This window comes from Gracilinanus agilis, chromosome 2, assembly GCF_016433145.1.
Source record: "Gracilinanus agilis isolate LMUSP501 chromosome 2, AgileGrace, whole genome shotgun sequence".
Lineage (NCBI taxonomy): Eukaryota > Metazoa > Chordata > Mammalia > Didelphimorphia > Didelphidae > Gracilinanus > Gracilinanus agilis.
This window is the reverse complement of record NC_058131.1, coordinates 503,615,486-503,626,296: the sequence shown is the minus strand read 5'-3', so window position 1 is coordinate 503,626,296 and position 10,811 is coordinate 503,615,486. Positions and strand designations below refer to the sequence as shown.

At 38.4% G+C, this 10,811-nt stretch overlaps 1 pseudogene; it reads right to left on the bottom strand.

Annotated features, from left to right (window-relative positions):
- Positions 1-1,955: 1,955 nt before the first annotated feature.
- Positions 1,956-6,556, bottom strand: LOC123235899 (annotated as a pseudogene).
- Positions 6,557-10,811: the final 4,255 nt, after the last annotated feature.

Genomic DNA, 10,811 nt, shown 5'->3' with positions numbered 1-10,811 from the left:
AAATCCTGCCTCTGATACTGTGTGACCATGAAACCTTGGTTTCTACTTTTGTAAAGTATTATCCATAGTATCCATGATCCTAGATTTAGAGTTACCTCATAGGGTTGCTGTGAAGTTCAATGAGATAATATATGTAGACTGTTTTGAAAAATGTAAAGTGCTAGTTAAATCTGATTTATTATTATTGTCCAAGATCTCTTGCATCCACCTACTGTGTTCCATTTCTACTGCCACCCTATTTATTTGGTCTCTCCTACTCCAGTGTCTTCTACAATCTATTCTCCATAGTCTTTACAAAATAATCTTCTTTTTAAAAACTATTACTTTCGTCTTAGAATTGTTGCTAAATATGGGTTCCAAGGCAGAAGAATAGTAAGGGTTAGACAACTGGGGTTAAGTGATTTGTTTGGGGCCATATAGCTAGGAACTTTCTTAGATTTGACCCCAGGGCCTCTCATCTCCAGGCCTTCCTCTCTATCCACTGAGCCACCTAGCTGCTTCCAAATTAATCTTGTCCACGAGTCACATTATTCTCCTACCCAGAGTTCCATAATAGATCCCACTGACTAACATACACATCTTAGTTTAGTACGCCAAGTTTTCCCTTATCTGATCCCAATGTATCTTTTCTATTTTATTTCATACTTTTCTTTCTATTCCTGTGTACACGTGGGCATTCATCCTAGAATGAGATCCCCTGGTATCACTCTTCTTCCTTCCACCAGACTCTGTCTGTTAGCATCCTTCCCTTCCTTCAAGGTCCAATTTCCCAATAACTCCATATAAAGTGATCCCTCTGTCCTTGACCCTCTCATTTTGTCCTCTCCTATGCACTAAGTCATATGTTATCATAATTATATCCTCTCTTATCTCCTTGTAAGTTCATTCTGGGCAGGGGATTTTTGTTGTTATTGTTGTTCAGTCAGTTTTTAGTCATGTCTGACTCTTTGTGATTCCATTTAGGTTTTTCTTGGCAAAGATACCAAAGTGATTTTTCATTTCCTTCTTCAGCTCATTTTACAGATGAGGAAACTGAGGCAAACAGGGTTAAGTGACTTTCCCAGAGTCAAATATTTAATAGGTATCTGAGGCCATATTTGGACTCAGAGAGATGAGTCTTTCTGAACTTAGGCCTGGCAATCTATCCATTATGCCACTTCTCTTATGCATTAAATCATAAATTATCATAATTATATCCTTGCCTTATCCCTTTGTAAACTCATTCTGGCAGATTATTTTTAATCTTCATATGCCACACATGCTTCACAGCAGTATTGTACAGTGTCGACATTGCTGGATTTGCAATCAAGAGGCTCATAGATTTGACCTGGCTCTAACACTTCCACATCAGTAAACTAGGAATAGGAGTTTGAATGGGACAGCAAATATCAACTCAATGTATCTGTCTCAGTGTGTTGCCTGCCAAAGGGGTCTATGACACAAAGCAGGTTGACAACCTTTGGTCTAAAGGATTTCCTCAAAGAACTGATTGCTGCCCCTAAATGGATCTGGTGTTTCCTAGCTCTCCCTAGGTGCCTTTGAACCTATGTTCCCACTTCTCAAGAAAATTTTCCCTTCTGTCCTCCCTACTGCCTAACCTTCAATCTCTCTCCTATCTATTAACTCCTTTCTTGATGCCTGCAAACATGATCAGGTCTCCTGAATTATCCAAAAATCCCATACCTGGTCCTGCCTTCCTTGCTGCTTATGGTCTGTCTTTCTCTCCATAGCTCAACTCAGAAAGCAGTCTTCACATTCAGCCTCAACTTCATTCTTTCCTTTCACTTAATGCCCCTCCCCCCAAAACAACAAAAAAACCCTCTCAACTTTGGCTTCCTCCTCTTTCTGCCCTTTCTAAAGTTGCAGATGATTTCTTAAATCAAATCAATAAACATTTTTTAATCACAGGTATTTTTATTAACAGACTATTAGAAAAACAATCATGGTAGAGACTTTTAGTTCATTCTTCTAATAAGCCTGTTGATTTGGTTTTCCCTGTTACCAGCATCTCTGCCTTCCACAAAATGCATATAGTCTTTTTTTTAATACCACCCCATGGAGATGATAATTTGAAAGGCCACAGGAAATTGTTAGCAGCTTTGAACTGCTTGCCAACAGTGTAGATCTCATGGATCAACTCCTTCATGTAGATAATTCCGTATTTACCAAGAGATTTTGCAATAAGGGCATTATCAGTCAGGCAATTCTCTGTTTCTTGATCTTGCCATAAACCAGTTTGTAAATGAAGTCATTTATAGACTTCACATTTGGGTAACCCCGTGCAATATATGGTTCCACAATCCTCAAGCATGGTAACTGAATCCTTCTGAAGCTTAACAAAAATGCCACTGAAGAATTGACTAGGAGAAGAAGCTGCAATACTTTGCAGACCTTTGGGCTAACATCATTGATACCTCTGATTCTGATCACAAAAGCTAACTTGGGTTCAGAAGGTCCATAGTAGTTGCCAGTTTTGTGTGCCATCCAAGCCAGCCAGATTTCACTTCTGTACATATGTCTATACTCCTTATGATTGGCTTTAGCTTTTTTACAGATAGATTTCCTCAAGTTAAGAACTGGGAATACAAATACAAGCAACAAAGAAAGTCAATCTCTGCCCTCAAGGAGCTTATTTTCAATGGGTGAAGAGAACACATAAAAATACAGATAAAAAGCCAAGGATGGGGGTAGGAAAAGGAAGGGAATTTCCCAGTGCAATGGTAGTAAAAAGTTTGAAGAACCAGGAATGTAACCTTGAGTAGAAAGAAGCCTTAAACTGAGGGAAAAGGAATAAAGGGAAAGAAGTTGAAGGGACAGAGGATACTTTCAGAGTAAGAAGATTAGGGGTGAAGTGAACTTCAGAGTGCTGGTGGTACAACAGACCGAGTGCAAGGGCTGGAGTCAGGAAGGTCTGAGTTTAAATCCAGCCTCAAATACTTACTAGCCATGTGACATTGGGGAAGTCATTTAAGCTTTGTTTGCTTCAGTTTCTGCATTCTATATAGGGGATTAAAAATAGTATCTACCTTAGAGGGTTGTTGTAAGGATCAAATGAAATCATATTTGTGCTTGGTTCATACAGTAAGTAGGTAGATAATAAATGTTTGTTCCTTTGTTTGCCTTGGTAGAGGAAGCCCAGAGAGTCAGGAGTTAGGCCAAATCTAATGTTTTTGTTTTTGTTTTTGTTTTCTCAGTCATCCTTCTTTACCTTGCTAAAGACTTTGTGTTATTGAACAGTCACTTTTCCTTAATATTCCATTCTTTTTTTTTAATTTAAATATTTAATTTTTTTTTGAAAAATTTTCCATGGTTTCATGATTCCTGTTTTTACTTTCCCCTTCATCCTCCCAAACACCCCAACCCATATCCAATGCACATTTCCACTGGTTTTAACCTGTGTGATCAGTCAAGACTATTTACATACTATTGATAATTGCATTGGTGTGGTCATTTAGTGTCTACATCCCCAATCATGTCCACATCAACCCATGTGTTCAAGTGGTTGTTTTACTTCTGTGTTTCCACTCCTGCAGTTCTTCCTCTGAATGTGGGTAGCATTATTTTCCATAAATCCCTCAGAATTGTCCTGGGCCATTACATTGCTGCAGGCACGGACGCGGGCACTGAGGCAGGTGCGGATGTGGACCCTGAGCGCAGGCATAGAACTTGGGTGGGGACCCAGTACAGAGGGCTGCATGACTGTGGAAACAGCTCCCTGAGACTGCTAAAGGAGCTACCAGCAGAGGAACAAGCAAGGGGACCACCAGGAGGCTTGACCCTGAGAACAACGAGACTTGAGACCTCAGGAGCCTAGAGAGTGCAGACCAACTGTGGCCACAAGGATAAAGCTGAGAGGGTGCATGGCTCTCTGACTCAGGCGAAAACTGCTTCATAGCTCCATAGGCAGGGAGCCTGTCTGCCTCATTCAGACTTCTGACTAAGAAAGAAATAATAATAATAATGACAAGCCAGGCACAAGAACCCCAAAAGAAAAAATGCAAGAAAAAATCTTTAACACTTGACAACTTTTACATGAAACAAATTCAGACAAGAGAGCAAACAGAAGAGGAGAACAAACAAGTAATCATATCCAAACCTTCCCCAAAAAGTGAAAATTGGTCACAAGCTCTTGAAGAGGTCAAATCTGAGATCATGAAAAGATGGGAGAGATTTGTCGAGAGAAGTGGGAAATAGCTCAAAAGGAAATTAACAGGTTAAGAGACAGAAACTCCCAATTGGAAACCAAAATTAAACAGCTGGAAAACAGGATAGACCAAACCGAAAAGGAAAATCATAAGATTAAAAAAGAAAACCAGTCTCTAAAGACAAGAATTGGGCAAGTAGAAGCCAATGATCTCTCAAGACAGCAAGAACAAATAAAGCAAAGTGAAAAGACTGATAAAATAGAAGGAAACATGAAATATCTCACTGAGAAACTGACAGATCAAGAAAACAGGTCTAGAAGAGACAATTTGAGAATCATTGGTCTTCCTGAAAAAGCAGAAATTAATAGAAATTTGGACTCCATACTAAAAGAAATTATTCAGCAAAACTGCCCTGAAGTTCTACAACAAGAGGGCAATATAGACATTGAAAGGATCCATAGATCACCCTCTACACTAGACCCTAAAAAGACAACCCCCAGGAATATAATAGTCAAATTCAAGAGATTCTAAATAAAAGAAAAAAATATTACAAGAAGCCAGAAAGAGACAATTCAGATATCAAGGAGCACCAATCAGGATCACACAGGATCTGGCAGCCTCCACACTAAAAGACCACAAGGCTTGGAATATGATATTCAGAAAGGCAAGAGAACTGGGTCTACAACCAAGGATTACCTACCCATCAAAACTGACTATATACTTCCAGGGGAAAGTATGGGCATTCAACAAGATAGAAGATTTCCAAGTATTTGCACAGAAAAGACCAGGACTAAATGGAAAGTTTGATATCCAACCACAAAAACCAAGAGAAACATGAAAAGGTAAATAAGAAACAAAGGGGAAAGAAAGAAAACCCTTATTTTTAAATTTGCCTCTTTAAGGGCCTTAACAAGATCAAATTATTTGTATTCCTATATGGAGAAATGTTCTTAATACTCTTTTTTTGTTAGGTTTTTGTGAGTTTACTCTTTTCTGGTTCTCCTCTTCTTCCCAAAATTCTTTTCTGGTTCTTCATTCATATCCCACCCACTAAACATGGGTATGCATGCCCCAAGAAGGCAGGCCTCTATCCTGGAACTCCTCTTGTTTTGCTCTTTCCAGTTTCAACTATTGATTTCATTGGCTCCCACAAGTTCAATTCTCTATGTAGACAATTACCAGATCTATATATGAAACTGTAGTCTCTTTCCTGAGCTACAGTCACATATCACTGGTACCTCTTGGATATCTTGGATTAGCTGTTCCATAGACAAGACAATCTTCACATGTCTAAAACAGAACAAATTATCTTTCCTTCTCAAACCTATCCCTCTGCTAAACTTTCCTTTTACTGCTGAGAGCACTAATATTGTCTTTTTTTTTTTAACCCTTACCTTCCATCTTAAAATCAATACTATGTATTGTTTCTAAGGCAGAAGATTGGTAAGGGTAGGCAATGGGGGTCAAGTGACTTGCCCAGGATCACACAGCTGGGAAGTGTCTGAGGCCAGATTTGAACCCAGGACCTCCTATCTCTGGGCCTGACTCTCAATACACTGAGCCACCTAGCTGCCCCCACTAATATCTTCTTACACAACCCAACAAGGCCAGTTTTGGAAATGTTGAGTTTTAGATTTCAACTAGACAGCTAGTTTGAGATGTCTAATCATCCTTAATTCCTAACCCTCACTTATCTCACATATCCATTTCATATACCTTATGCCAAATCTATTAGATACATCTTTCAACTCATACATCTAGAACCTTAGTTCAAAGGGAACAGGGGATTATACACTTACTAAGTGCCTCCTCTGAACAAGGGATTGTGCTTTACAAATATCTTATTTGATCATCACTTTAGTCCTTGGAGGCTGCCAGATCCTGTGTGGTGAACTCCACTTTACTGTCAAGGAAACTGAGATGGACAGAGGTTAAATGACTTGCCCAGGGTCACACAGTAAGATTTGAACTCAGGTCTTGGGACTATAGGCCCAGTGCTCTATCTACTACCACCAAGCTATTTACCTTTCGCCTGGACTATTTCAATAACCTGTCTTCTCTTCTTCAGATTTCTTCTCCAATTCATCCTCTACCCAGCTACCAAAGTGATTTTTTTCTAAAACATAGGTCTGATCATGTTACGTCCTGGCTTACTGAGATCCAGTGGCTCCCTATTGCCTTAGGCTCTCTGACACTAAAAACTCTTTATAACTTGGCCCTTCACGACTTTTCCAGCTTTCTTAGACTTTATTCCCTTCATGCACTTTATGGTCCAAATATACTGGGTCCACTTGAATTGTCTCCCACATGGCCCTCTATTCATTTTCCATTTCCCTTCTTGGTGCCTTTGCACTGGCTGCCCCCATGTCTGGATTTCTCTCTTTTCATCTCTGCCTCTTGATTTCCCTGGCTTCCTTCAAGACTCAGCTCAATTCTACCTTCTGCAGGAAGCCCCATTACCAAGAAGGGAAGGCTATCAGATTACCTTCTATCTATTTTGCATATGTCCCCTGTGCATCTTGTTCTTTACATGTTGTCTGCCCTGACAGCATGTCAGCCTCCAGATAACAAGTAATATTTTTGCCTTTCTTTGTAACTCCAGAGCTAAGCAGAATGCCTGGCACATAATAAACAACTTAATGGGTTTTGGTCTGTTTTTACTGACAGAGTTATAACTAGGGCAGGGCAACTGAGGTTTTGCCCTGGGCACTGGAACTTAGAGGGTGTTGACAGTTCTTACAATTTTTCTAAAGCTTTGTGCCTAGTTAGTAAGAATAATTAGTTAAAACAAGATGTTACCAGACAGCACTGGTGAGCTCTTCTCTCAAGCCTTGACCCTCTCTCTACTCCTGCTCTAGTGGAAAGACATTTGATGAGCATCCCTTTGGCACTTACTGAAAGCATGTTAGCTAGAGAATCTGTCCTGCCAGAACCAGTAGGACTTAAAGGGGAGGAAAGACGGCTGAGCATAGTGCATTGGGAGTCAGTTTAGCTCAATCTCTTATTAGCTCTGTGAACTTACTAATAGAAGGTCAAATTTATATACTGCTTTTCATACATCAGCTCATTCGATTCCTCCTAGAACTCTGTGAGAGGGATAACACAATTATTATTATTTCCATTTTATGGATGAGGAAACTTAGGTACAGCAATAGTAGATGATTTGCCCAATGTTACACAGAAGGGAATTGAAAGTCAGAATTTGAATCTAGATCTTATGAATCTAAATCTAATGCTCTTTCTAGCATATAATACATTTCCCCTTGGACAGTGGGGATACTACATATACTCCTTACCTTAAAGAGATATTTTGAAGTAAACATGTATAAAGTGTTTGTATAGGTCAATTTGATTTTGGTAGACAAGTCACTTCATCTCCATTGCCTAGCCCTTACTGCTCTTCTGCCTTGGAACCAATATCTGTATATTGATTCTAAGACAGAAGGGTTAAAAAAAAAAGACTCCATGTTACAGATCTGCTGCTGATCTACATCAACAGGAGATTCTACACTGGGAGCTCCCGACACTGATGAAATCACAGGTCTAGACCAAAAATAGAAGTAGTAGATTTTGGTCTCATAGCAACACAGACTCAATGCTTTGTGACTCCTCCTCAGTTTTGTTTATAAAAATTTCCCCCCTGTCTTCAGGTCTGGTCCTCAGTCCACTGAAACACCTGGTTGCCCCCAGTTCCATAGCCTGATGTCATATTTCTACCAGCACAGTACCTTGAACATAATAGATGCTTAATAAATGTTCATGTTTATTATCACCCTATTAGTCTGCAGAGCAGTATAAGGTGGAGTGACTAGAGCTTTGTTCCTGAGTAGCCAGAATCTAGGGACACTCTTCCTCACTCTTCCTCTATGGTTAGCCTTTTATAATACTTGGATACTGGGTAGTACCAGCTCATTAGTCCCACCTTGTTCCTGGGCCCCACTTTCCCTATTTCTCTGTACTCCACTTGTCACTTCATTCCCCTGTTTCCTCCTGAGAATTCAGGAGTTGAGGATTTAGGATAATGTTGGCAATGCCATAGATGCTTGTACTGTATTCTCTACATTATGAGCAGATTTGATTGGAAGGATGATGGTAGCCTTGATAAGAACAGGGAAGTTAAAAAGAGGGGAGGTCTTAGGGAAAAGGCAATGAATTCCATTTTGGACATGTTGAGTTAATGAAAAATAGATAAAAAAAAAAGGTAGGGACTTAATGGTGTACCAAAAAATGAAACTATAAAGAATTTATTTTAATCAATACGAAGCAAGTGATTATCTAAAGTTTCTATTCAGACTACATTACTTTCTTGAGTAAGTGTAACCAGAGATATTTTTAAAAATTTATATTCTTTAAAAATTTTAGAGTTTCACCTGGATATTTTGGGAAAATGTTGCAGCAACTAGGTGGTGCAGTGAAGAGACCTCAGGGCCTAGAATCAGGAAGACCTGAGTTCAAATCTTACCTCAAATACCTACTAGCTCTATGACCCTAGGCAAGTCACTTAACCCATGCCTCAGTTTCTTTATCTGTGAAATGACCTGGAGAAGGAAGTACAAAGCTCTCCAGTGTCTTTGCTGAGAAAACACCAAATGGAGTCACAAAGAGTTGGAGATGATTGAAATAACTCAGAAAGTACTAGATAAAATGGATGATTTAAGGAAGTCTGTCTAGTTTTTTAAAACCACTTTATTATTTGCAATGACTCTTAAAAAACGCCCACATTCTGGCTATATGATTGTGCTTCTAGAAGAGTAGACCTAATCAAAATCCCATTAATGTACTTTAAAGATCTATAATGGATATTGCTAGTCATGTTGTAATGAAATAACACCTCTTCTAATCACTACACATGATTTTTAAGAACATCATTTATTACAAACAGGTTCCTAATGAGGGTAATTGAGAACTTTTCTCCTTAGAGATAGGGAAAAATAAAGTAGAGTAAGGATGACTTAGGATAAGAGAGAAGAAACATTCAGATGCATTGTATCAAGGTATTTAAAAATTTGACTGCAACAAGCAATAGCAACAAGTAGGGAAATGTAGAAGAGACCAATGAATGGTGAGGACATCATTATCTTCTTTGTTCACACCTCTGGTTTCTTCTATAGGGCAGGTTTTTCTTTCTTTCCCTTGTTAGGAGCTACCTTAGCTATAAGAGAATGCCTCAGGACTGAACAAGTTGATATACCTGTTTCTCCAGTTTTACAAAGGTTGTGAAGGGTTCATCTTCATTTAGACAAAGAGGTTTTGCTTTTAAGTGTCTAGGAAGTCCAGTTTAACAGTCTCATTCATCATTCAACCGAATTGGAACCTAGCCAGCCTACTATGTCATGAATTTTAGGGAGGGAAATTTCTTCACTCATTCATTTTTTAAAAAGTCTTTCTCTGATATAAGATGAAACATAGTTATTAGTAATCCATCGACAAATATTTTGTGAGCATCTTACTTTGTATAAAACAGGAGCTATGAAAGCTAAGATGAAAACATCTACCCATGAGGAATTTATGTTCTCTTTGCATAGGAAAGTCATTAGACTCCATTGTTGGAGAAAGGCATAAAACCATGCTGACTGTGCCTGATACAAATTCTTACCATCTAACTTCAACTGGTCTTTATTATTGTCTAACAATTCTTGTGTTCCTTGTTCATTGACTCTAGAGTAGTGATGGGCAAACTACAGCCTGCAGGCCAGATGCGGCCCTTCTCCTACATAATCTTTCAGTCATTAATAGGGCTTAGTATCACAGAAAATACAAGAATTTTGTAAAATGTATCATTGTAATTTTTTAATAAATTATATTGGCCTGCCTAAAGTTTTTTTCCTTTCCTTTGGTCCCCTCTTTAAAAAGTTTGCCCATCACTGCTCTAGAGCATTCCCTACCAGTGCTGTTTCAAATCTTCATTCCATAAGAATCCAATAATACCCACTACTCTATCACTTTGGTAGCTGATCTTTCCTTCAACTTTACTGTGAAAATTGTGGATATGTAGTGTGAATTCCTTTATCTATCTCTTTAAAAAAACAAATTCAACATCTCTTCTATCTATATCCAACTTTTCACTTAAAAACTTTTTTTTTTCTTCATCGGTCCTTTCTTCCTGTTTCAGAGGACTAGGTGATCCTCCTCTCTAAAGGAAAACTCTTGACCTATTATTATAGTTGCTCAAGCATTAGTCAATATCTGTCTAGTAAAGCTTTTCTAATTTGAAAAAATGTTCCTTTAAATTTATCATTCCTTTACCCAATGCTCTATTTTTCTATTTTTGCTTACCAATGAACTTTTAGAAAGCATAGTTTGCATTTATTGTATTCAGTTTCTCAATACTCCATTCTTAACCAACTAGAATCTGGTTTCCATCTACATCCCTCTACTAATACTGTTCTCAACAATGTCATCATTGACTTCTTAATGCTCCAATCTATTGCCTTTTCCTCAATCCTTACTTTTTTTTTTTTGCTCTCTGTCTAGCATTCAATACATTTGACCACTCCTTCATTTTAAATCTCTGCTAGAATTGGAAGATGCCTCAGAAGTCATCTAGTCTAACTCCTTACCTGAAACAGGAATTTCCTTTATAATATATTAAAATCCAATAAATATATTAAGCAAATACTATATCACATGCTTATACTAAGGCACTAGGGACTTAAAAGAAAAAAA